Raw genomic sequence first — 27,403 nt, forward strand, 5'->3', positions numbered from 1 at the left:
CTCCCTGGGTCAGGACAGCAAATGCTTATTGCATGAACTATGAGGTAGGGAACACAATGACTGTCCTTGAGTCCCTTGGAAAGGGTCTTTTGAGATGGGAAACAGTCTCGGCAATATACCACAGTACAGGCCATGCTAGGACCACATGAAGCAGTCCTCGGGGGGCCCTCTCCTCCCTTTGGTCTCTTTTCCATCAGGACAGGGACCTCTCCCGCTTGCTCACTGCTGTATTTCCAGTAACCCACCCAAAACCTGGCTCATAGCAGACATGCAATTAATAATTATCAAGTCAGTTTCTCATGATGTGGGAAAGCCATGAAATTATTTTTCTTTCAACTCTCTTTCTCAACCCTGAACCCAAGAAGATAGCTTTCCCATTTTAACAGAGACTTCAGCTGGACAGAGAGAAAACTGTCAGGCCTACACAAGGAAAAATACTCCAGAGAGAAGCTGTAAAGCCTCCATCTGGGAAGGATTGCCTGAAAGTGACAACGCACGGCTCTGAGATATGTGAGGGGGTGGCAGGCAGGCTGCCCTCAGCTTTTCAGATTTAGGGAGCTGGGTTTTCACAGTCCTCCAGGGGTGAGGCGGGCACACTGACCAAGCAAAGGAGAATGATTTATAACCAGAGCATCCATTTGTTGAATTACAAAAAGGAACAAAGTGGTCAAGAAGACCCAAGCAGAGGTTTTGCAGTCTGGAAAACAAAATTCAAGATGAGAAGATTAGCTGGCGAATGCAGAATTAGGGCAAAGGAGTCATGTAATGTAATTTAGCCCACTACACATGTGACAGGATGCTCTGCTGTTTGTCTTGTATCTCAACACGAATGTCCTGTTGCAGCCACAAAGTGAGGCCACTCTCAGCAGTAGAGAGGTTGGAGTTCTCCCTTAAGAAATGTCATCCAGTTATCCTGCCTCCTTCTGGACCTTGTTTTTCTTGTTCTGGACTTCAAAAAATTCTAGGCATGTTGTGCATGCTCAGTTGCTTCAGTCATTTCCAACTCTTGGCAACTGTATGGACTGTAGCCTGCCAGGCTCCTCTATCCATGGGATATTCCTGGCAAGAATACTGGAGCGGGTTGTCATTCCCTTCTCCAGGGGATCTTCCTGGCCCAGGGATCAAACCCATGTATCCTGCATCACAGGCAGATTCTTTACCACTGAGCCACCGGGGAAGCCCCCTAGGCATGTTGAAGACATATCCCAGGATGACCACTCTCTTATAATTAGCCTTTTGGGGTTCCTATTACTATTTACTTTTTGCTATATTCCTGAGCCTTCTGAAAAAGTACAGCAGAAGATCTAAATAGACACTTCTCCAAAGAAGACATACAATGGCCAAAAAGCACACAAAAAGATGCTCAATATCACTAAATATCAGAGAAATGCAAATCAAAACTACATGCGGATCACCTCACACAAGGCAGACTGTCCAGCATCAAAAAGTCTATAAACAATAATGTTGGAGAGGATATAGAGAAAAGGGAACCCTTCTACATTGTTGGTGGGAATGTAAATTGGTACAGCCACTATAGAGAATAGTATGAAGCTTTCTTAAGCAAACAAAACAGAACTTCCATATGATGCAGCAATCCATTCCTAGGCATACATCCAGAGAAAATCTTAATTCAAAAAGATACATGCACCCCAGTGTTCATAACAGCACTACCTACAGTAGCTAAGACATGGAAGCAACCTAAATGTCCAGGGACAGAGGAATGGGTAAAGAAAAGATGGTACATATATACAGTGGAATATTCAGTTCAGTTCAGTTGCTCAGTTGTGTCCAACTCTTTGTGACCCCATGAATCACAGCACGCCAGGCCTCCCTGTCCATCACCAGCTCCCAGAGTTTACCCAAACTCATGTCCATCAAGTCGGTGATGCCATCCAGCCATCTCATCCTCTGTTATCCCCTTCCCCTCCTCCCTTCAATCCCTCCCAGCATCAGGGTCTTTTCCAAGGAGTCAACTCTTCCCATGAGGTAGCCAAAGTACTGGAGTTTCAGCTTTAGCATCAGTGCTTCCAGTGAAGACCCAGGACTGATCTCCTTTAGGATGGACTGGTTGGATCTCCTTTTTACGGCTGAGTGGAATATTACTCAGCCATAAAGAGAATGAAATAATACCATTTGCAGTAACATGGATGGGTCTAGAGATTATCATACTAACTGAAGTCAGACAGAGAAAGACAAATATATGATATCACTTACATGTGAAATCTAATTTTAAAACAATATAAATGAACTTATTTACAAAACAAACTCACAGTTACAGAAAACAAACATGATTACCAAAGGGGAAAGGGGATGGGGGAGGCATAAAGTAGGAGTTTGGGATTAACATACACACGTTACTATACGTAAAAAATATAACCAACAAAGATCTACTGTATAGCACACGGAACTCACTCAATATTCTATAATAACCTATGTGAATAAATAATCTGAAAACGAATGAATATATGTATGACAGAATCACTTTGCTGTATACCTGAAATTAACACAGCATTGTAAATCAACTGTATTCCAACAAAACTAATTTTAAATAAATAAAAATATTTAAAAGTACTAGAATCATGCCAAAGAAGTGAAGTGAAGTGTTAGTCATTCAGTCGTGTCCCTTTGCAACCCCATGGACTGTAACCCACCAGGCTCCTCAGTCCATTGGATTCTCCAAGCAAGAGTACTGGAGTGGGTTGCCATTTCCTTCTCCAGAAGATCTTCCCAAACCAAGGATTGAATCTGGGTCTTCTGCATTGCAGACAGATTCTTTCCCTGAGTTGGGAAGATCCCCTGGAAAAGGGGATGGAAACCTACTCCAGTATTCTTGCCTGGAGAATCCCATGGACAAAGGAGCCTGGTGGGCTATAGCCCATGGGGTCGCAAAGTGAAAGTGAAAGTGAAGTCACTCAGTCTTGTCTGACTCTTTGTCGTGTCTGACTCTTTGCAACCCAATGGACTGTAGCTTACCACGCTCCTCCATCCATGGAATTTTCCAGGCAAGAGTACCGGAGTAGGTTGCCATTTCCTTCTCCAGGGGATCTTCCCAACCCAGGGATCGAACCCAGGTCTCCCGCATTCCAGGCAAATGCTTTAACCTCTGAGCCACCAAAGAGTTGGACATAACTGAGTGACTAACACACAAGCCAAAGAATTAGCTATCAAAAAGCTGTGCTTCATCATGAGATACCACTTCACACCCATTTGAATGGCTATTACCAAACAAACAGACAAACAAAAGTCCCCAAACCAGAAAACACTAAGTGTTAGCAAGGATGCAGAGAAATTGGAACCCTTGTGTGTTGCTGGTAGGAATACAAAATAGTGTAGCGTCTATGAAAGACAGGATAATGGTTCCTCAAAAATGTAAATATGGAATACCTTATGACCCAGCATTTCCACCTCAGGATATATACCCCAAAGAACTGAAAGCAGAGGTTCCAAGAGATAGCTTTACATCACCGCAGCAGCATTATTCACAACCGCCAGAAGAAAGAAGCAGTCCACATGTACACTGATGGATAAATGACTAAACAAAATAGAGTACGTACATACAGCGGAATACTATTCAGCTTCAGAAAAGAAGGAAATTCTGTCATATGCAACAACATGGATAAACCTTCAAAACAGCATGCTAAGTGAAATAAACCAGACACATGAGAACCAATATTGCATGATTCCACTTACATGGTATATCCAGAGCATTCCATGGTATATCCAGAGCATTCCAATTCATACAGACAAAGAATGTTGGTTGCCAAATGCAAGGAGAAGTGGAGAATGGAGAACTACTGATTAATACAGGGGTCCCCAACGTCCAGGATCTAATAACTGATGGTCTGAGGTGGAGCCGATGCAATAATAATGGATGTAAAGTGCACAATAAATGAAATGTACTTGAATCATCCTGAAACCATCCCCCTCCCTCCCCGGTCCACGGACAAACTGTCTTCCACAAAACTGGTCCCTGGTACCAAAAAGGTTGGCAAGCAGGTTGATTTAATGAATATGGAATTTCAGTTTGGGAAGATGAAAAACTTGTTGACGGGTTGCACAGCACTGTAAATGTGCCTAATGCCACTGAGCTATAATTTTTAAATTGTATATTTTATGTTATGTATATTTCACCCAAAAACATTATAAATGTTTTAAATAAGAAAAATATATCAAAAATCAACACTTTCTGACCAAGTCCTAGATGGGGGACAGAAACTGAGAGGTTCCTGAGTAAAAGACAATCCCAGGTGATAGAAGATGGTCCAGGTGCCCTCCCCATGTGGGTCCTTCCTCCACAGCCAACCTTCTAGGATCCAGCTTTGCTCAGTTCAAGAGCCTGTGCGGCACTTCCTCACCACGTAAAAGTACTCACTTTGTCCAGGCTGTGAGGAATCATACCTCCTTATGCCAGGGAGAAGCTGGCAGTGTATTTATGCTGTGCGAGCTGGGGTCCTCCCACTTTGACTAGTCCAGCAAACAGACTAGCTCTGTTTCCCAAACTTTTCCAAGTTTCGCCTCCCAAGGTCCCTTATCACACTCAGTTCAGTTCAGTCGCTCAGTCGTGTCCGACTCTTTGTGACCCCATGAATCGCAGCACGCCAGGCCTCCCTGTCCATCACCAACTCCCAGAGTTCACTCAGACTCACGTCCATCGAGTCCATGATGCCATCCAGCCATCTCATCCTCTGTCGTCCCCTTCTCCTCCTGCCTCCAATCCCTCCCAGCATCAGAGTCTTTTCCAATGAATCAACTCTTCGCATGAGGTGGCCAAAGTACTGGAGTTTCAGCTTTAGCATCATTCCTTCCAAAGAAACCCCAGGGTTGATCTCCTTCAGAATGGATTGGTTGGATCTCCTTGCAGTCCAAGGGACTCTCAAAAGTCTTCTCCAACACCACAGTTCAAAAGCATCAATTCTTCGGTGCTCAGCCTTCTTCATAGTTCAACTCTCACTTCCATACATGACCACAGGAAAAACCATAGCCTTGACTAGACGGACCTTAGTCAGCAAAGTAATGTCTCTGCTTTTGAATACGCTATCTAGGTTGGTCATAACTTTTCTTCCAAGGAGTAAGCATCTTATCACACTAGCCTGCTACATTTCAGGATAAAGTCCACCACCAGTTATCCTTCCAAAGCATCCAGGGCCTTCTCATGGATTACATGTAAAGCCAGTTGCTTCCCCAGGACCAAAAGGAAGTGCCTCAATCTCATAAAATTGGCTCTAGTCTCTGGGAAATGTTTCCTGGAGACCAGCTGTATTTCATGGACCTGGAAAACAGGGATGCCAGTATGTGTGTGTGTATATATATATATATATATATTTTTTTTTTTTTTTGCCAAATAAGGAAATTTGTAAAAAAAAAAAAAAAGCAAAACAAAACAACTATCATTAACAATGATCCTTTCATAGACAAAAAGTTATTTTAAGCACCCTCCAAGGAGGAGAGATATAATCTCACAATAAAAATAGTTCTCTGCAAGGAAAGAGAGCTGGAAGACTGGCACCGGTATTTTTATAGCAAACAGACATTTCCTTTCAGGTCTTGCCTCTGTCAACTGCACTTGTGTGATAGCTACTGGAATGGCTTACATATTCACTCTCTGAAAGCAAAGGAAAAGGACTAAAAAAAGATGTAGTGAAATTTCCTTCCAGATCTATGACTCTAGAACATAATAAAATACCTAGTTGCTTTCCACTTGCATCACACACTCAATGATGTATGTGTGTTGTGTGTGTGTAATGCAGCATGAATAAGATGCTATTAGAGTTCTGTCCCCTGAAATTCATATGTTGAAACCCTAACTTCCAATACCTTTGTGCGTTTTTTTTTTAAGATTTTTTTTTAATGTGGACTATTTTAAAAATCTTTATTGAATTTGTTACACTATTGCTCTTGTTTTAAGTTTTTGGCCCAGAGGCATGTGGGATCTTACCTCCTTGACCACAAAGCAAACTTGCACTCTTTGCATTTGAAGGCAAAGTCCTCACCATAGGACCACCAACAGAGTCCCTCCCTGTACCTTTGGAAGTGACTATATTTGGAAACAATCTTTAAAGAGATTCTTAAGTTGGACTGCATTAGGGCCCACCCTAATGCAATCTGACTGGTGTCCTTATAAGAAGCTGAGATCAGGACCTAAGGAGAGACACCAGGAGCACTGGTGTAGACAGAGCCCACCACGTGACGAGGATGCAAAAGGATGGTCATTTATAAGCCAGAGAGGCCTGGAACAGATCCTTCCCTTGTGGTCCTTGGGGGAAACCAACTCTGCTGACACCTTGATCTTGGACTTCCAGTCAGAAGAGTTGTGGGAAATTAATTTCTATTGTTAGAGCCACTCAGGTTCAGGTATTTTGTTACAGCAGTCCTAGCATAAGAATATGGCTGCTGAAGTTCAATGCATGAAGCAGGGCACTCAAAGCTGGTGCTCTGGGACAACTCAGAGGGATGCAGTGGGGAGGGAGGTGGGAATGGGATTCAGGATGGGGAGACACATGCGCACCCATGGGCAACTCAAGTCAATGTATGGCAAAACCCACCACAATACTGTAAAGAAATTATCCTCCAATTAAAATAAATAAATTTAAAAAAAGATAAAGGTGCTGAATTTAATTTTTTGAAATTAATTTTTTAAAACTGATGTTTTCTTTGATGAATTAATTAGATAAACTGTCCTAGAAAGGCCCTTAAGAATAACTTACTTTATACCAATCACTCTTACTGGCACTAAATAACACACATTTTCAGAAAGAAAACCTATTCCAGTATATGACAATGTCAACCAATACATTGATCAGATTCTTATTAACATGCCCCTCAAGGAGAAAGAACATGAACATGTTAAAATTAGGATGAGTCAATTCAGCTCAATAAATACATTCTAAACACTGTGAGTTTTATGTTGAACGATTTAGCGGGGGTTGAAAAGTCAAGGGCTGTACCCACAAGGAATTCAGTGAATGCAGGTTTGAGTTTAGAACCATGCTCTCCTCTGTTGAATTTCACCCTCTCAAACACACACACACACACACGATAAGAAACATCACAGCAACCTGATGAAACAGATAACAGGTACAACACAGTCATTAAGAAAGGAAGGACCTATCAGGACTTCCCTGGTGGTACAGGGTCTGGGACTTTGCCTTCCATTGCAGGGGGTACAGGTTAGATCCCTGGTCAGGGAGCTAAGAAACCACATGCCTTCCAGCCAAAAAACCAAAATGCAAAACAGAAGCTATATTGCAACAAATTCAACAAAGACTTTAAAAATGGTCCACATTAAACAAACAAACAAACTTTGAAGAAACAGAAGGACTCATTATGACAGAGGACGCTGGGGTGAGGGGACCCTCAGAGATGGTCCTCTGAGGTTTTGCCCACTCTGGCCCACCTGCCAGCCTGGACTGCCATCTCCTGCTCTCCAGCTTCCCACTGGCCTATGAGGGTGGAAATCAGTCATCATTTCCTCCAGGGGATTCTGTCCAAGCTTCTCAGTCCTTGAGGACTCTCTTCCTTTTTTCAGTCCCATCACATGGATTACTTGAAGCTCTCATTTTAATAACAAGAGTATAAATCAGATTCTGTTAGTGCCTCTCACAAACCATCATACTGATTTATATAGATGCTATTAGAAAGCATCATGGCCAGGTGAATTACCATTTTAATGACGATAGGAAGACAACCACCCTTTCCATTTTAATTAATGGAGTTTTTGAAACACTTGGCACAATAAGTCTAAGGAGCACGAGGTTGGCTGTGTCTTAAATCACTTGGAGGATGATTTGGCAAACAGACTGACTTTGTATTTATTGCTGATGGAATCTGTCTCCAAGCAGTGCACCCTGTTCCTTACAGCCTGGAGCTGAATCAATCTTTTGATAAGCAAGAAAGGAGTGGGACGAGGTATTTCCATCTCTGTTCTACAGAAAAGGAAATTTAAACTAAAGCAGTGGTTTAAGAGCTGGAGACAGAGCACCATCAAAGCTAAACTTTCTAATGACCTACTGGCTCCTAGGACCAATGGTGGCAAAAAGCCCCAGAGTCTTGTGTCCCACCTGGTTCAACCTTCTGGAGCATCAATTTTAAGAGAAAATGTAGAGGACATTTTAATATTAAACATGTTGCAAAATAACTACAAATAGCAAATGAAAGCTCAATATAAACATCGACTTGCTTCTGGCAACCTTGGGCTCCACTTCAGTTCAGTTCAGTTCAGTTCAGTTGCTCAGTCATATCCGACTCTTTGTCACCCCATGAATCGCAGCATGCCAGGCCTCCCTATCCATCACCAACTCCTGGAGTTCACCCAGACTCGCATCCATCGAGTCAGTGATGCCATCCAGCCATCTCATCCTCTGTCGTCCCCTTTTTCTCCTGCCCCCAATCCCTCCCAGCATCAAAGTCTTTTCCAATGAGTCAACTCTTCGCATGAGGTGGCCAAAGTACTGTAGTTTCAGCTCTAGTATCACTCCTTCCAAAGAAATCCCAGGGTTGATCTCCTTCAGAATGGACTAGTTGGATCTCCTTGTAGTCCAAGGGACTCTCAAGAGTCTTCTCCAACACCACAGTTCAAAAGCATCAATTCTTCGGCGCTCAGACTCCCAGAAAAATGAGTTAACTCTCCTTGCCTATGGTGGCAATTTAGTGCAAATTTTAAAGAAGCATAGGTAGGAATGTACGTAGGTTTACAAGATATAGTTTCTAGTAGTTTCCAGATTTTCAGATCTGCCTCTTAAATTTCTGTGGGTTTTTGGTTGTTGGTTTTTGCTTTGTTTTTCACAGAAGATAGAATTATATTTTCTGGGGAAATCTACAAAAGGGTTGGTAGAAAGACAGGTTATGTTTATAATTATTACCATCACTTATCTCCTAGTTTTTTACCTTGGTCAACCAGGGGAATTCAGAACCAGTATTTAAAGAAGCAGCTCCCCTAGCTGCCCCGTCCTTGCCTTTAATGGTCGTTTTGGCCGAGGAAAACAAATGCACCTTTAGGGAAAATAATCATTTGAAGCTTATAAGTTATTTTAATTTAAAGGGTTATGAAATTTACCAATGTTCTCTAGTCAGGGGGCAATTACATAGCTCTTGGTAACATGGACATGTGCAACAGTTAAACAGACAGAAACATCCACTTTAGCAGCTCAAAGATTCTCAACTTCTGTTTTTTACTTCACATCTCAGGAACACCATGATGGACTGAAGACTCACCCTGGCAAAGAGAGGAAGCAAACATGCATACCTGCCTTTCTTTCCAATGGGACCAAGAACTTAATATACTCCCGTTTTTAAAAAAAATCACTTTGCACCCTGAAATAAGCCAAAAATAACATGACCATCCTGTCTGGGGCTTTGGTCTCCAAAATCATAAAACTTTGAAAAGGTCCTGTAAACCTAGACTCCCTAAAAAAATTTTTTCCCTCTGATTGCTTGCCATGGGAATGTCTGAAGATAAATCATGACTTCGGGGAATATGACCATCATGTGAGAAAGCTGTTTTCAACCATGAACAACAGACTATGTGCATTTGAGAATCCTGGAAACTACCTGGGGGCATTTTCCTTCAAGTTTTTATTTGATGACCCAATCTTCTGAAGCCTGGCTCCCTTGAATTCTCTTGCAAGTAAACATTTCCTTTCCTTTTTTCCTTTCAAAGTCTTTGTCTGAAGTACACATCAAGTATAGGCTGCTATTCTTTACTATTTCCACTGAAGCATATGTAACACACACTCTGAGCTGGCACAATTTATGGGACCCGATGAAATGTTAATTTCATTTTTCTCTTCCGCTGCTCCTTAAAATAGCATTCAGTGGACTCATCCTTCCCATCCTCAGACTAACACTTGAGCAGAATCCTGGGGACTTTTCTACTCAAGCAACCACTTCAAAGTCTCCTAAGAATTAAAGTGTGCTGCCTGGAGACAAAAGAAACTCCAACCTGGTTATAACAATAAATCCCCTGCCTATGCCAGCTAGGCTTGTTACATGCTGGACTCCTGCAGCAACCTGGGGACGGCTGACGTCCTTTCTCTTTCTGTATGCCCAACAGCTGGCCAGCTTCTCATCCCTCCAAGGTCAAAGCAAGTGGAGGGGCTGTGGAAGTCCTGTTTGGGGGTTGTAAATTAGAGTGAAATGTGCCAGAACAAATCCCCAAAATCTGTCTCCAAGCAGCCCACACCGTTCCTTACAGCCTGGAGCTGAATCAATCTTTTAATAAGCAAGAAAGGAGTGGGAGCAGGTATTTCCATCTCTGTTCCACAGAAAAGGAAATTTAAACTAAAGCAATAGTTTAAGACAGAGCAGCAGGAAAGTTATACTTTCTAATGATGACTTTCTAAAAGCTTATGTCTCATTCCCTCCTTTTTTTATTAAATTAACTTTTTTTATTGTTTACTGTCCTAACACTGACATATAATGTTGTGTGTGTTGTACATGTACAGAAAGAAACTTTCTCAGTTATACATACACATCTATCTGTTCATCTTTGGATTCTTTTCCCATATGGGTTATTACAGAATGTTGATAGATCTCCCCCTTGGTATACATAGGTTGTTATTGACTATTTTATATGTAATAACTTGTATTTGTTAATTCCAACCTCCTAATGTACCCCTTGTGCCCTTCTTTCCTCTTTAGTAACTATAAGTTTGATTTTTAAGTCCCTGAGTCCATTTATGTTTTCTCAATTAATTTACTATTTTTAGATTCCATCTATAAGTAATATGATATTTTTCTTTCTTGACAAATAGAGTATTTCCTGCCATGTTTCTTGTTTCCTTTCTGGAAAAGGAATATTTCCTGCCATATTCCTGGTTCTGACTTTCTTTACTTAGTTTGATCATCCATAGTTTTAGCTATGCTCCTGAAAATCCTATTTCATTCTTTCTCGTGGCTGTCATATCCTACACTCTATACATGGGTGATTTCATGTACTCATTTTTCTTCTACTGATGGCTTACTCCTATCTTAGCCTCTAGATTCCTGGAAACACTAGCTGCTGGGGTTGCCCTCACACTTGGGCTGAACTTGGAGTGGACCCAGGCCAATCATCTCTCCACAAGGCCCCAGCAGGTCTTCAGGAAATCCTTGGGCATCTTTTGCCCTGACAAATTCTGGGAAGGCAGGTGATCCTGCAGCCTAGGCCACCACTGAACCCTAAATGCATGTACAGCTAGACTCGTAATCCCATGACAGCCCCTCACATTATGTCTGGGGTGAAGGAAGTACCAGTATATCTCTTTGAAGAAATCTTTTTAACAAAGCCTCTGCTCTCAAAGAACTTCTGTTCTGGAAGTGGCCAATGAGATTTGGAAATCATGAAAAGTTCTCAAATATCTACACTGGAATTTCTACTTCTTGGTCTTGCCCTTTCCTTTGAAATTGCACATAATTTGAACATATGCCTTGTTCAGAACTTTAATTTGGTTCCTATTTTATTTTTGTAGGCACACATGGATGTCTAGGAGAGTCTGTTCATTTCCAGTTAGTTACTGAAGCTTATTTTTCTCTTATATGTGTGTGTGTGTGTGAGTCACTCAGTCGTGTCTGACTCTTTATGACCCCATGGACTATAGCCCTGCCAGGCTCCTCTGTCCATGGAATTCTCCAGGCAAGAATACTAAAGTGGGTTGCCATCCTTTCTTCAGGAGAAGATCCAGGAAGAAATGGCAACCCACTTTCTGATCCAGGGATTGAACCCAGGTCTCCTGCACTGAAGGCAGATTACCGTCTGAGCCACCAGGGTATAGATCTAATAAAACTGAGGAATTTGAACATACGAAAGGGCACTGAGTAATGAAATCTGACACCCCTTCACTCAGGGGGCAATCCCCTCCCCAGTCCTGACAGATCCCCCAGCACTAGCTTGATCTACTTCTGGAAGCAAACCTACTTTCTCTTCCTCAGATATCTGAGGAATGTCCTCAGAACTGGCCAAGGCTGCTTTTTTGCCAGGTAAAAAAAAAATATTCCCTGTTCCTCATACAGCCTGGTACTCAGACCCTCATCACCCCATCACCTTCCTCAGGACCCTCTGAAGTCGGTCTCTGTCCTCTATAAAGGAGCCACCCAGGATGTGACCCTGAGTAGAGTGGTTCCCAGATCCTCTGGCTTGAATGTCACAGGTTGGTAAGGCCCAGGCTGTAACCCCAGCTCTATACTTGCTGCCTATATAATCTTCAACTAATTTCTTAATCCTTCTGTGCCTTAGTCTCAACATCTGTTAAATAGGAATGGTGACGAGAAATGGAGTATTTTCCTGCCATATCAGAAAACAAGGATGTCACAGTCATCAGCGATTGCAGCCACCACAGATGGTGAGTTGGTGAGCCCAAGGAAAGTCAGGAAAGAAAAGTCCTGCCATCTAGCAGCCAGTAGCCACTTCCTATGGTGAGCCCTGAGGAAAACTGGGATGTAAAAACACAGGATACTGGTCCCAGACAGCTGAGGTGCATATCAAAGGAATGATTTCAGTAAGCCCAGACTCTTGCATCTTCCCATACATAGAAAAGCACTAAATTCCTTAACTTGGGATATTAATGTTCTTTAATTAACAATCACCTTTTGTCCATACCCTCTCCAGCATTTATTGCTTGTAGACTTTTGGATCACAGCCATTCTGACTGGTATGAAATGGTACCTCATTGTAGTTTTGATTGGCATTTCTCTGATAATGAGTGATGTTGAGCATCTTTTCATATGTTTGTTAGCCATCTGTATGTCTTCTTTGGAGAAATGTTTATCTAGTTCTTTGGCCCATTTTTTGATTGGGTCATTTAGTTTTCTGGAATTGAGCTGCAGGAGTTGCTTGTATATTTTTGATATTAGTTGTTTGTCAGTTGCTTCATTTGCTATTATTTTCTCCCATTCTGAAGGCTGTCTTTTCATCTTGCTTATAGTTTCCCTTGTTGTGCAGAAGCCCCTCTTACACTGTTGGTGGTAATGCAAACTAGTACAGCCACTATGGAGAACAGTGTGGAGATTCCTTAAAAAACTGGAAGTAGAACTGCTTTGTGACCCTGCAATCCCACTGCTGTGCATACATACCGAGGAAAACAGAATTGAAAGAGACACGTGTACCCCAATGTTCATTGCAGCACTGTTTATAATAGCCAGGACATGGAAGCAACCTAGATGTCTATCAGCAGATGAATGGATAAGAAAGCTGTGGTACACATACACAATGGAGTGTTACTCAGCCATTAAAAAGAATACATTTGAATCAGTTCTAATGAGGTAAATGAAACTGGAGCCTATTATACAGAGTGAAGTAAGCCAGAAAGAAAAACACCAATACAGTATACTAATGCATATATATGGAATTTAGAAAGACGGTAATGATAACCCTGTATGCGAGAGAGCAAAAGAGACATAGATGTATAGAACAGTCTTTTGAACTCTGTGGGAGAGGGAGAGGGTGAGATGATTTGGGAGAATGGCATTGAAACATGTATAATATCATAAGAAACGAATTGCCAGCCCAGGTTCAATGCAGGATACAGGATGCTTGGGGCTTGTGCACTGGGATGACCCAGAGAGATGGTACGGGGAGGGAGGTAGGAGGGGGGTCCAGGATGGGGAACACATGTACACCCATGGTGGATTCATGTTGATGTATGGCAAAACTAATACAATATTGTAAAGTAAAAAAAAAAAAGAGAGAGAATGAGATTACAGTGCTTTTAAAGTTATGCTTCTTGTATCTACCACATGCAACAATAAAAGCAAAATAAAACTTGGAAAAAAAATCATCTTTTGATATTCTGACTATCTGCTCTTTGTTGCAAAACTTTTATATAACCTGCCCCCCATGCTACCTCCTCAGAGCAGTTCTCTCAGGGTTACTTGAAATGCTGCCTCCCAGACTTAAGCCCTAAAAATTTCCACCAATTAAAATTTCCACCAATTAAACATAACTCTCAACTTTTAGGTTGTGAATATCTTTAAAGTCCACAGTGATAATCATATTCCCTACTTCATGAGGGTGAGACAGGATTGAGAAAACAACTGTGAAGCACTTACAACTCTACCTGGCACATAATCAGCTCCATATAAATATCTATTTGCTTTGTTTGTTTTCTTTTTTAAAGCCTGTTCTCATCACTGCAACCCATGTTTGCTATTGAGCAGCTACTTCACACAGGTTCATGTTGGCCTGGTGGGCCACTAAGACCCTCAGGTTACCTCTTTCACATGAACTGCAGCTTAGCGGAACCACCCCATCCTTTCCTTTTTTTCATTGATTCTTTGATCCCAAATGCAGAAGAAGACCTTCAACTACACTGTGAGCTCAACATTATATCTCTTGCCTGGAGATGGGTCTTATAGAGAATCCTACAGAAAAATGTCCCCTCTATATCTGTCTCATGATGAGTAACACCAGGGAGGTGTAGAGATGGAGCCCTGTGGTGTGTCCACTCTTCCCACACCTTATCCTAAGGGAGAGTATGCCTCTGTAAAGGCGGGGCACACATCTATGATGGGGGTGGGAGGCAGTGACTGACTTATTCACAGGTCCCTAGCTGTAAAATGTAAACAACTACAGCCACCTAGCTGTGAGGACCAAAGGAAGCTGTGCAGCAGGAAGCACACAGCCAAGCTGTCATCAGACCCACAACATTAGAAGATCAAAAATAAAGGATTTGGAGAGGAATTCTGATTGGTAAAATGCCTCAACACCTGGGGACCTAGAGAAATGGGCAGGAGGAAGGCTACATTTTCCAGAAGATGCTGATGATATTATTTGCAAAGTAAAAGATGACCCCATGATGAGCAGAGTAATTAGCCTGGAAGGAACAATAGGGCAGCCGGGGTTAGGTATGCACACCCATGCAGAGGCAGTGGGATAAACCACACCCCCCCCCCCACACACACACACACAATTCATAACCCAATACTTGCCCTTGTACATACAGTGCACTCTGATCCTTTCTCATCCCTTCTATTGAATTTCACGTTTTAAAAAAGGCTGGTGCAACTCACTACACTGATAGCATTCCACTGATGAGTCACAACCTACAGCTGAAAAACACTAGTAGATATGGCATGCCCCAATCTGCAGCCCCTCTAGGTTGCTAGAAGAGAGAAAAAAGTTCATTTGGCATACACTGATTTTGTAAATCCTTTCCCAGGTGCTCTTGAGCTAGCTTCTCTAAGAATTTGTTCTGGAGGGTTGCCAGGATTCAGTGTTTCCTTCTTTGAAGTCTACCGGCTCGGCTACCATCTCTCAAGCCTGCTCTGAGGGACTGTGAGCTAGGATGCCTGCTACTTGAACCTCAGCTCAGTTTCAGGGTTTCCGGATCCTCTTATAGGGGTTTGGGCTGCCCTTCCTTTATTGAAAGGAAGGAGACAGACTGGGAGGACACTGCCTTCCCTGTCTCCTGTTAATATCACCTCATCTTTCATAAACACTGGGTAATCTTCCTGACAAGAACACAGCTGTTTGTTGCCAGGCGCCCCAGCACCTGGCTGCCTCTCCTGCACTTTGGACCTTATCCTTGTGGCCTTGGCCTTTCTTGCCTGCGTTTTAGGTGATGCGCTCCCACTGGATCACAATCCTAGATTCCAGACCTCGCCTCCCCACTGTTAACTGGCGGATTTGGCTGGGAAAACTTATTTAATATCTCAACCTAATTTTCTTCACTTGTAAACTGGAAATATTACTGTTTACCTTCGGGATTTTATCAGAATTAATTTATACGCGGGAGTTCCCTTCTCCTCCCTGGAGTAGCAGGGAGACTTTCCCCAAGCTACCTTTGCTTTTAGAACACCATCACAGGCTTCGATTTTGTTAGATGAAATCCGGAGTATCAGCTGCGATTACCCGTGTCATCTAAACCGCGGCGGAAACCACAAAGCCTCCGAACAAGTTTCTAATGAGGCGACTCTCCGTCTTCCTCAATTAATTACACAGAAACGATGAAAAAAAGGGGGAAAAAACCGGAATGCGGTATTTCCCTCTAAACAGTAGAATGACCTGCAGGCAGGCGCCTAGGCACAAGCAAAATGAATTAACAACAGTCAAACCCGCGTTATTCCGGGAGCCCAGCCCACCGCCAGGGGCGCGCACCCGGGAGCCGAGGGCCGCACGTTCCGCCGGGACAGGCAGGTCTCCCGCGCCCGGGTTGGGGGCTCTCTCGGTTGCTGGGGACATCCGGGCTGGCCCGCCAGAACAACGAAAGTTCTGCCCCCCGGCGGGAGAAGGTATCACCTATCATTGAGTGCAAGCGAAAGGAGGAAACCCACCCCAGCCCCAGGCGCCGCGCTCCTTGCTTTTTCGGACGCCCTCCGGCAGGACGCGCACAGCAACCCGCTTCCAGGAAGGCTCTGTATTTGGGTCCACTCCACGCGTCTGCACTTTTGCCCCGGGCACCCTCGAGCAGCAGATCTCTCCTGCCCACTCCCTTCCACTCAGACCATCCCCTTGCAACCTCAGCAAGCCCGACCGTCCGTGGGAGCCAGAGCCTCAAGGCCCCAGAGTCCCGCGCCGCCCGCTGTTACCAGCTCCTGCAAGGTGCGTGAGCGCAGCCGCCGCCTTCAGCTGTCTGGCCGGCCAGGCGCTCCCGGCGCTGCGGTGCGGCGGGGACGCGCGCTCCAGACCTGCGGCGGAGGCGGCGTGGGGCCGTCCCTTCCACCCCCACCGAGTTCAAGGGCGCCCCGCTGGAGGAGCTAGCTCTGCCGAACGCTCTGTGCCCTGGGTTGGGGGGTGGCACTCACACACCTTCTGGATGACAGCCTGTCGCGAGGAAGGGAAAAGGACCCGAGCGCATTGTTAGCCCTCCCGGGGCTCGGCAGTGCGCCCGGTTGGCCAACTTTAGGTAACCAGAGCCCGCGAACTGAGCTAGGAGTGAGGCAGTCTAGGAGGGGGTTAGGAAAAATCCTCAGTACTGGGTTCAGGTTCAGTTACGCTGGGACTGTCCATCTTGAGCTACTTTAATACCTGAAATTGATCTCCTCATGCCTGCTGGCACCGGGTCTGCCAGACAGGGCCCCCCAAAGATGGGAGTGAAACAGGAGTGGTTTTAAGTTAGAGACCTAATTCGCTCCTGCCTTCCAGTAAATACTTATTGAGCCCTTACTCCATGCGGGTCACTGTTCGGGCGATGGAAAGCAGCCCCCTGGGGTCTATATTCTAGGGAAAAGACAGGCAATCAACAGAACATATAAGAACGTGTCCTGTATTGGATTGCGACAAGTGTTGTAGAGAAGAAATAACTCAGGAAAAGGACAGAGAATGTTGATGATGAGGGATGCAGTATTAAAGCAGGGGATTGGAGAGGACCTCCTGGTAGGGCTTGCCTTCAAGCTCAGGAGGCCTGGCGCCCTGGAAGCCAAGTGGAACCAGCGCTGTATTGCAGTGGGGTAAATGCAGCGAGAGCAGCAGGCAGGCAGGTTCCTGATTCTGATTAACTCCATCTCTTGGTGCCAGAAAAGGATTCCTGGAAATGACAGCTGATTTTTTTTTTTTTAAAGCTAGTTTCATCACTCCATGTAAAATGAAGTATTTTGCAAACCATCCTTCCAGCTATATTCCTCAACCTTGGCCATAGGAAATTTAATTCTAAATGGCATAATATGACCATCTGTGATGAGATGCACTAGTCCTTCCGTAATGCTCCATATTGGTTACACATTCCTGGTCACCGGAAAGTAATCCATCACCCAGGCAGAAGAGCCGGTACCGCCCTGTTGATGGTACAGGAGGCGGCAAATCCAATCAGAGCACGGAGCCTCAGAATGACTACTGCTGAGAAGACACGTTGCAGACAGGCCTGTCTCTGCTTTAGCTGTCAGAGTCGGGTGGCCTCTCTCGGGCAGAGGGCCAAATACTCCTGAAAACAAGGGCATATCTTATCGTCTGAAAAGGGCCACTAACCCTTAGTTTCCGAGGCTGAAACTGCAGCATTCAGGGGGAGCAATATCAACAATGGGATGGCAGAGGTCCCGTTTCGCTCCTGAGCATCTCTGCCTCCCCATCAACTCAGTTCAGTTACTCAGTCTTGTCTGATTCTTTGCGACCCCATGGGCTGCAGTAGGCCAGGCTTCCCTGTCCATCACCAACTCCTGGAGCTTGCTCAAATTCTTGTCCATTGAGTCAGTGATGCCATCCAACCATCTCATCCCTCTGTTGTCCCCGTCCCCTCCTGCCTTCAATCTTTCCCAGCATCAGGATCTTTTCCAATGAATCAGTTGTTCACATCAGGTGGCCAAAGTATTGGAGTTTAAGCTTCAGCAGCAGTCCTTCCAATGAATATTTAGGATTGATTTACCTTGGGATTGACTGCTTTGGTCTCCTTGTAGTCCAAGGGACTCTCAAGAGTCTTCTCCAACAAGACATTTCGAAAGCATCAGTTATTCGATGCTCAGCCCTCCTTATAGTCCAACTTTCACATCCATAGATGACTATTAGAAAAACCATAGCTTTGACTAGATGGAGATGGACCTTTGTTGGCAAAGTAATGTCTCTACTTTTTAACATACTATCTAGGTTGGTCTTAGCTTTTCTTCCAAGGAGCAGTGTCTTTTAATTTCATGGCTGCAATCACCATCTGCAGTGATTTTGGAGCCCAAGAAAATAAAGTCTCACTGTTTCTATTGTTTCCCCAGCTATTTGCCATGAGGTGATGGGACCAGATGCCATGATCTTAGTTTTTTGAATATTGAGTTTTAAGCCAACTTTTTCACTGCTCTTTCACTTTCATCAAGAAGCTCTTTTGTTCTTCTTCTCTTTCTGCCATAAGGGTGGTGTCATCTGTGTATCTGAGGTTATTGATAGTTCATGCCTCCCTGTGGCTGCATCTATTTCCTTCTTCCTTCTCCCAGTGCCAGCAATATCTTCTTCCTTTTCTTCAAGGTCCATCTCAAATGCCACTTCTTCTAGGAAGCCTTCCTCACTGCCCCAGCTACAAACAAACTCTTATTCTAAAATCTGATCCCTCTTTATAGTACCTGTCATTTTAGAGTTTAACTCTAAAATCAGCTCCTCCTATTCCTCCATAGGCTTGTTTTATATTAAATTTCTCCACAAGTCCCAGCTTAGTGCTTTGTATCCAGCAGACATTTAATGAGTTTTTTGTTAATAAATCTAGAATAATAAAGCTTAATTTTCCCTTTTTAAATTGACATATAGTTAATGTACAATATTATGTAAGTTACAGGTAAATTGTATACTGATTCACAATATTTAAACATTATACTCCATTTATAGTTATTACAAAACATTGCCTGATTCCCCCATGTTGTATAATATATCCTTGTAGCTTATTATATATAAAAGATTTTACCTCTTAATCCCCTATGCCTGTCTTGCCCCTTCCCCTTCCCTGTTGGTAACCACAAGTTTGTTCTCTGTATCTGTGAGTTGTTTCTTTTTTGTTATTCAATATATTCACTAGTTTGTTGTACTTTTTATATTCCAGATATAACTGATATTGTACAGTATTTGTCTTTCTCTGTCCACTGTCCCTTAATTTTGTCACTTCATTCCATAACACCTTTCAAGCTGACAGAAATTTAGTGATAGGACTTATGTATAGCCATAGCTGTTGTCTGTCAATACAAACTGACAACAGTTTACTTTGAAGTCAATTCTATTTGCCCCATTTTGAAGTGGGAAAAACTGAAGTTTATGAGTAATGTCCCCAGGGTCATGAGACTAGAGTTGAGATTTAAACCAAGGGGATTTAGAGCTGAGATTTAAACCCAGGGCTGTTTAACTCCAAAGTACACACCCTTCACCACAAACTTATGCATCTCCTCATTCAGTCATGTATTCACACATGTGTTCATACCTTGAGTGATCAACACGTTTCTATTTACTGTACTCAGCTCTGCAGCAGGTGCGGAGGAAATGACAGGTGGTTAAAACATAGTCTTGCCCTCAAAACTGCTTTCAATTTGGTAGAAGGGACAGACCGATCAGGAAACAACCAGACTTTAGTGATAGAAATCTTATAAAAGAGATGCATAGAGGCTCTACAGGAGTGCTTTGTTGAACCTTAGGTGATGACAATAGGGATTCACTGAGATAAAATGTAATTTTAATTTTGGAGGATACATCATAGTTTGATAGAATGATATTAAAGAAATATGGTAGGAAGAGTGAAGAGCACATGCAAAAATATGGAAACATGCAAGAAAATGTGCATTCAGAGATGGGCTACAGTAATTCAGGAGGGCTGCAGCATAGTGAAGGAGTACTGAGATGGGGCTGAAAAGGTAAGCAAAGCCAAACCACAGATGGTCCACACATTAGCTCCATGGAGTCAATTATCCCCTGAACATGTATAAAATCATGGATGACTATGTACAAAAACTTTGTGCAGGAGAGTTTTGTGACCTTTAGTTAGAGTCTCAATGGGGCTGATTGATCTGCGGCTGGAAGGTAGGGAAATCTGTTCTCCTCACCATGGCCAGCTGTCCAATCCACAGACCACAGGCCATGGTAAGGGGAACTTACTAAGGGATTGCAACATCAGCCAGGATGCTCTGTATACCTGGGCAGGAGTGTAAGGCTGAGCCCTGCCAAATCACCTCAAAACATGCAGTGGTGCTGCCAATCCTGGGCAAGGATAGCTGGACCCTGACCCTCTCAGCATCTTTGCATGCTCTCAAGACAAAAGGAGCAGGTAGCTGACTGGTATCTTTATAAGAAGAGATTAAGACACAGAGAGAGACCAGGGGCACTCGTGTACAGAGGGACCACCATGGGAAGAGGCAGCAAGAGGATGGACCTCTGGAAGCCAAGGAAAGTGACCTGGAACAGACCTTCTCTTTTCATTCTTCAGAGGAAACCAAGCCAGAGGCACCCTGATCTGGGCATTCCAGTCTCCAGAACTATGGGAACAAAATTTGTTCTTTAAGCCATCCAATATGGTGACCACAGAGCATTAAATCTCAAATGAGGCCCCTGAAGTGTGGAGTTCCAGACCCCATGCTGGCCACATGCCCATGATGCCAGAACTTGGAAATAGGGGAACAATGATCTGAAGACAACTAGGGACTCATCAGCAGAGAGATGAGCTGAAAGCCGTGAAAAGGGTAAGACTGCTCCCTGGGAATGTGAAGTGAAAACACCAGAGGGCTGGTACTGGAAGCTAGACAGGAAGGAGGGGAGGAAGGGAAGAAGACAGAGAAAAAGCAACTAGAGAAATCAGGGGTGGATGAGAGGAGGAAGGTGACCCCTAATGGAGAAATGAGCACTAGGGTCTAAGGCTCAAGGTCATGGGACTAAGAACCGAAGACCATTGACCTTTGCATGAAGGTCACGCGGTGGGAATTGAGACCAGGTTGCTGCTGGATCAGGAGTAAGGGCTGCAGTTGCAGCCTACCCTTCTAAGGAGGGGAGGGGTAGAGGAGGAGAGGGAGGGAGGAGCGGGGGGGGGGGGCGGGGGGAGGAGGGGAGGGGTGGTAGGACTGCTGAGGACCTTGGTGCAGGCCTATGAAGACCCAAGGGACAGGAGACTGAAAGCCAGCCTACACTCTGTCACCAAGGCATGTCAGCCTTCAGGAAGGGCTGATGGGAAAGTCTTCTGACAAAGACACCTAATGGCCTCACCTTGAATAGTAGAGCTGCAGGTAGAGCTTCGTGTGTTGGTGTATTTATTATCTGCATACCCTCACGACTCCACGAGAGCAGCAGGTGTTCTGTCTCCATCTGGCACGGACAGCAATACTGACACATAGGAGGTCCAGTAACACATGTTCCACAAATGAATGGGATACAGAGTTAAGGGAAATGTTGCCTGTGTTTTGTCTTTATTCTATTTCCAAAGAAAGAGACTTAAACCTGTTTATCGATTGACACCAAGGACCCAGAAGGAAGAAAGAAGTTGAAGGCAGAGTTGAGAGAGAAAATCATTGATGAAATAAGACACTAGAGAATAGAGTAAGAAAATCAATCAAAATAACAGCCAGAGGCAAAAAAAAAAAAAAGAAAAAAAAACTTTATCTGAATTACCTTTGAGAAATTCAGTCATTTGTGCATTCAGTGGTTAGCCCATGGCTTTATCCTGAATCCTACTGGGGATGGGGAACTTTGGGGAAGGGAAGGATGGATACATAAGAACATGTAAGAGAGACTCCCTCCCAGCTGTTCAAAATGATGACGTCTGGTTAAGAAATTTCTCATGGAAAAGATAAATGACAATGAAACACAGCAAGGGGGTTCCCAAGTGTCTGAGCAACAAGGAAAGATTTGGAAGCAGAATGAGCTGGGGGAAAAACCTGGAAGCATTTGGTAAATCACTGCAGAGGAGTGACCTTGAAGAGGGGATAGGGAAAAGAAAAGTGAAGTCGCTCAGTCGTGTCCGACTCTTTGCGACCCCATGGCCTGTAGCCTACCAGGCTTCTCCGTCCATGGGATTCTCCAGGCAAGAATACTGGAGTGGGTTACCATTTCCTTCTCCAGGGGATCTTCCCGACCCAGGGGTTGAACCCGGGTCTGCCACATTGGAGGCAGACGCTTTATCCTCTGAGCCCCCAGGGAAGCCCTAGGGGAATGTCAAGAAGGCACTCAGGCGTGGCTCCCTGGCCGTGGCTGGTGGGCGGCTTCCAGGCAGGGCTCAGTGTTGGCTCAAGACCTGGGACAGCTCCATTTATTTTCCGGTTGGCCAGGATCCATGCCAACGGGCCAGCAGGAAGCAGTAAAAATCCAGACCTCTCTCAGAGAAGGACACATCCCTAATAGTTACTGTGTCTGGGAGAGGAAAGCTTGGCGGAGGTTGAGTGAATTCAGTAATGAGGCAAGGAACAACTGAAGGAAAGGGATGGGAATGAAATATCGACACTGTTTTCAGAGGTCAAAGTGTATGATACAACAGTATTAATCCTGTTAATGAAAAGATAATCTGTCATAAAAACATTACATATTTTCCAAATAGTTGGTAGTTTAATCAGAAAGATGGTATAAAATTTGTCATTTGTCTCTAGCCGTAATTTGTTTGCCAACTCTTTGCTTCATTGCAAAATATAAGAAACTCTTCTATTTAAGAAAAAAAAAGGAAAATGTAATCATGGTTTTAAAAAAACCTCAAATCAAAGGCAAAATCACACATACATACACACACACATTCCACTATGCAAAGTTATCCAAAGGAGTAGAAAGTACAACTTGCCTCCATATAGTTGTTCAATTAAGTTCCCAAAAATAAATAGGAGAGTGAATGTTCAGAAACCTACAACATGAGGAGCACAGTCTGTAGCTGCTGCTGCTGCTAAGTCACTTCAGTCATGTCTGACTCTGTGTGACCCCGTAGATGGCAGCCCACCAGGCTCTGCTGTCCCTGGGATTCTCCAGGCAAGAACACTGGAGTGGGTTGCCATTTCCTTCTCCAATGCATGAAAGTGAAAAGTGAAAGCGAAGTCGCTCAGTCATGACCAATTCTTCACGACCCCATGAACTGCAGCCTAACAGGCTCCTCCATCCATGGGATTTTCCAGGCAAGAGTACTGGAGTGGGTTGCCATTGCCTTCTCTGAGTCTGTAGCTGGCCATGTTCTAGTAAAGAATCTCTCCCAAGTCAGCCATGGTAGGTGTGCTCCACCAATTTTCTTAGGTGATTTGAGAATTGTCACCTTTTCCTTCCTTTTTGCCTGACTTGGATTTCATTGCCTTGTCTTGGTTATCCTGTTGCTTTTTTCAAACTGGCACAGTTGTTTCTGAGAATACATAAACTGCTGTCCCTTGCCAACTGTGCCCTTTTATTGCATGGAGCAGACACAGGCCAGGGAATGCCATCTGTACACATATGCACACACAGACTCCCTTCTGGGTATATCCACCCCATTCCTTTTCTTCTGAGACTTGAGCATTTGTCTGGAGCTCTCCTCTTTTGGTTAATCCTGTAATTCCTCCAGCAGAACGATACAAGATGTCCACCCACAGACATGGCACCAGGCAGACAAAACAGTTAATGCATTTTAGCTCATGTTTGGCATTCAATCAAGACAATGGAGCTGCCAGCCGCTCTGAAATGTTAACTAGAATACATTTTACACTGCCAGGGAGAGAGAGATAGTGGCCCAGGGAAAAACTGTAGCCTTGTGGTGATAACTTGCAGCCAGAGGCTCTGATGCTCACATGTTTCGTTTTTTCCAAATCATACTGTTTGGGAGTGAATTTCTGGTGGCTGCTCATTCATTTACTATCACACAATAATGAGGAAGATTCAGTCTGTTGACTCTGGGCTGATCCAATCTGACAGCAAATAAGAAAGAGAGATTGGGCTTGTCTTGGCTACTTGCTCCTTGTTTTTCCTTAAATTGTATCACATGCAAGAATTATTCCAAAGTGGAAAAGCATACTGACTCTGGCTATGATATTGGAAACTATGGTCGCGCGGGTGGCCCTTAAATGTGCATGGCTTTCTCTGTCTGCATGCTGCCTACTTGCACAGCAACCCTACCAGTGAGAACAAGAAGAGGTCTTGCAGCCCCTCGTGGCTTCATCTTCTCAGGGAACCCCCCTTCCTTCCACCATTTTTCCTGGTCCTTTGGCCTCAGGGGAATTTTACACTCACCATCTTTACAGGAAGGATCTCCTTATCTGGTTTCGGTTTATGCATGACCAAGCCAGTGTATCCCTGCTGTCAGAGAACATGTACTGACCCAGAAGCAGTCCCCCAAAATGCCAATGCTCAAATGGGCACCCCCTACCCTCAGCTTTCACTGAATTCCTGCAAACTCACAAGTGCTGCTGGCCCAGTACTGGCCACTCTGTTCACGCCCTCTCTGCTCTTCTCTCATCTCCCAGGAATTTCAGATAGTCTGGTCCTGGGTGAAGCTGCTGTGGGAGGCTGCCTCTAGCTCTCAGTCACATTCCTGTCACCCTTGGGCCCATTCCTCTCTAGCCTTCCTTGACAATCCACACTTACACACACACACAGAGACACAATTTCAATCTACTGTAATTTTACAATGATCTCAGAAGAGAAGGAAATAGCAACCTACTCCAGTATTCTTGCCTGGAGAATCCCACAGACAGAGGAGCCTGGCAGGCTACAGTCCATGGGGTCTCAAGAATTGGCTATGACTTAGTGACTAAGCCACCACCGCAGAACAGAAGCCAGTAATGCTCAGAGCACTTACTCCATGCTGTGCCAGCTGCTTTGGAGACATCACCTTCCATCCTCACAATCATCCTAAGAAATAGCTGCTGCTGTCATTCTCAGCCCCATTTTATAGATGTGGAAACTGATGCTTAACAAGGATAGGCAGATGCCATATGCCGCTATGCACTGAAAGCATTCAGCGTTACTTCTGCCTCTCCTCAAATGACCAGTAAAACTATTCTTAATATTTCTGGCTCCATCAAAATGCATGTCCACATTTTATAAGAAACTGAATCCAGGTGAAGAAGATGAATAATAAGGAAGTGGTACATGAATGTATATACATCTGGGTATGTGTGTTTTGTCTAAAATGTCAGAGACAGATATTGAAAGATATGTAAAAACATTTAAATTTTTATGATTTTAAAAGTAGCACTAGTACTTTATGAAGTACTTTATAGAAAGACAAAATGGAAAATCATATATAACTTCACTGCCATAAAACTACCAATGATGGCATTTTGCACTTATTTTTAGACTGTAGTGAAACATGGCTGTTTACAATTCTGTTTAAGTAGTAATCATATGGTCTTTACAAATTTGTAAATTTTTTTTCACTTAACCCCATTATATTGTAGGCATTTTATATTTTATTATATAATCTTTAGGACCATCACTTTTAATAGCTACAATATTTCATTGAGCAGGTACCATAATTCATCTCATTACTGATAGTTTGGGAGATTCTGATTTTTTTCTATTATAAGTTTTGCTGTAATGATATTTGTGTATATCTTATATAAAAGCAGATATGACAAAATTCACAGCAATTTTTCTGTCTGTACTGGAACTACAAATGTATTGAGTATTTTACATTTGCAGACATTTCTCAGATGGCTGCCAATAGGTGGCGCCAGCAACATCCACCTTTGCAAGAGCCTGTGGGTGGTAAGAGCAGAATGTACCAGTAAGAGTTTTTATTTTGTGTTTAGTTGTTTTATTAGTAAGAAATGTCGCTATGAAGTACCTTAAGTTTATCAGTGAGAAATTACTCAACTTAGCCTGGATATGAGAAAACTGAGAGCAGGGAAGGATGATAATATAACGTTACCAAGTAAAAGGGGAAGAGTTGGGGGAGGTGGAGGTGGAGAGGGGTGGCCACAGGTGGAGGCAGGTTTCTGCCGAGTAAGGGGAACTTCTGCAGCGCGACGCGGAGAGATTCCATCTGAAGGCTGCGATCTGGAACAGGGTGGAAGGGTGGACAGGCCCCTAGCAAGGACTCAAAGCGAATTCAAGTCACCCTGCAAGCCTAGACTGGATGTTCTATAAAATCTCTTCCCACCCTGAGATATGGTCACTCTAGAAGTTACACAAAATGAGTTTTTCCTTTTGTAATATAGAAAAGAATCAATTACCATAATTTTGAACAGTTTACAGTGACAAGGCAAGTCCTTTTATAATAGAGTGCATTTATTCAGTAAGTCTGTATCATGCATCTAGCATGATTCGGGCATTATTTTAGATGCTAGGAATGCGAGAGTGAGCAAAACAGAAAAAAAAATTAAAAACCAGCCTTCGTAGTGCTTACAGATACCTGATGCAGTCTTCAAAAATGGTTTTATGTGTCTGTGTGTGTTGTTGTTGTTAAGATTTTCTTTTTTTGATGTGGACTATTTTTAATATTAGGGTTTTTGGTCACAAGACAGCTCTCAGCTCCCTGACCAACGATGGAACTCACACACTGCACTGGAAAGTGAAGTCATATCACTGGACCACCAGGGAGGTCTCTGTGTGATTTTTCTCATTTGACCCCAGAATGACAGCATGAGGAGAATCGAGCAGGGATTCTCTCCATTGTGCATGAGGAGGTAAAGGCTTAGAGGGGCCAGTGACTGGCCCAGGAGCACAACCTGAGTTGTGGGGAGGGAGGAAAACAAAGCCCCAAGAACCACTGTCCCAGTGCTCTATGCAAGCTGCGTCCTGACCCATGGGCCTGGATTTCTACTGTTCCAACTCAGACTACCCAAATGGGCAACACGTCCTGAATTCCCTGAAAATGACTGCATTTTTAACATAGGAAAGAGGTTAAGCCTCAGAAGAAGTCTCATTACAAGCCTAAGATATTTCAGTTTCTAAGCTATGAGGTTCTCAAAGGCTGACATTGTATTTCATCCATGTTTTAAAACTTCATGCCTGGCACATTGTGCATGCTTTATCAGCGTTTGTCTGTGAAGAACCATAACTCATCAATATCAGATGCTGTTCTAACATTGTGTTTTTCAAGTATGCTGTTCTTGTGAAATTATGTAACTCAGAAATGGAAAGTTACATCATTTCGTATGACTTTGAAGAAACTGG

General features: G+C 43.7%; 1 protein-coding gene across 9 annotated transcripts in view; it reads right to left on the reverse strand.

The window, feature by feature from the left end:
- Nucleotides 1–27,403, reverse strand: part of MRAP2 (melanocortin 2 receptor accessory protein 2) — an 82,422-nt gene that overhangs the window by 36,800 nt on the left and 18,219 nt on the right. Inside the window, exon 1 of one of the 9 annotated variants that reach the window (XM_069598340.1) lies at nt 16,498–16,691. The exons of 4 other annotated variants lie outside the window; for them this stretch is intronic. The gene's annotated coding sequence lies outside the window, so the exon portion shown is untranslated. Of the gene's footprint in view, nt 1–16,242; nt 16,692–27,403 lie in introns of those variants that run through there. 4 more of the 9 variants (XM_069598344.1, XM_069598345.1, XM_069598341.1 and 1 more) reach the window with 4 other exon arrangements.

Source organism: Ovis canadensis, chromosome 8 (genome assembly GCF_042477335.2).
Source record: "Ovis canadensis isolate MfBH-ARS-UI-01 breed Bighorn chromosome 8, ARS-UI_OviCan_v2, whole genome shotgun sequence".
Classification (NCBI taxonomy): domain Eukaryota; kingdom Metazoa; phylum Chordata; class Mammalia; order Artiodactyla; family Bovidae; genus Ovis; species Ovis canadensis.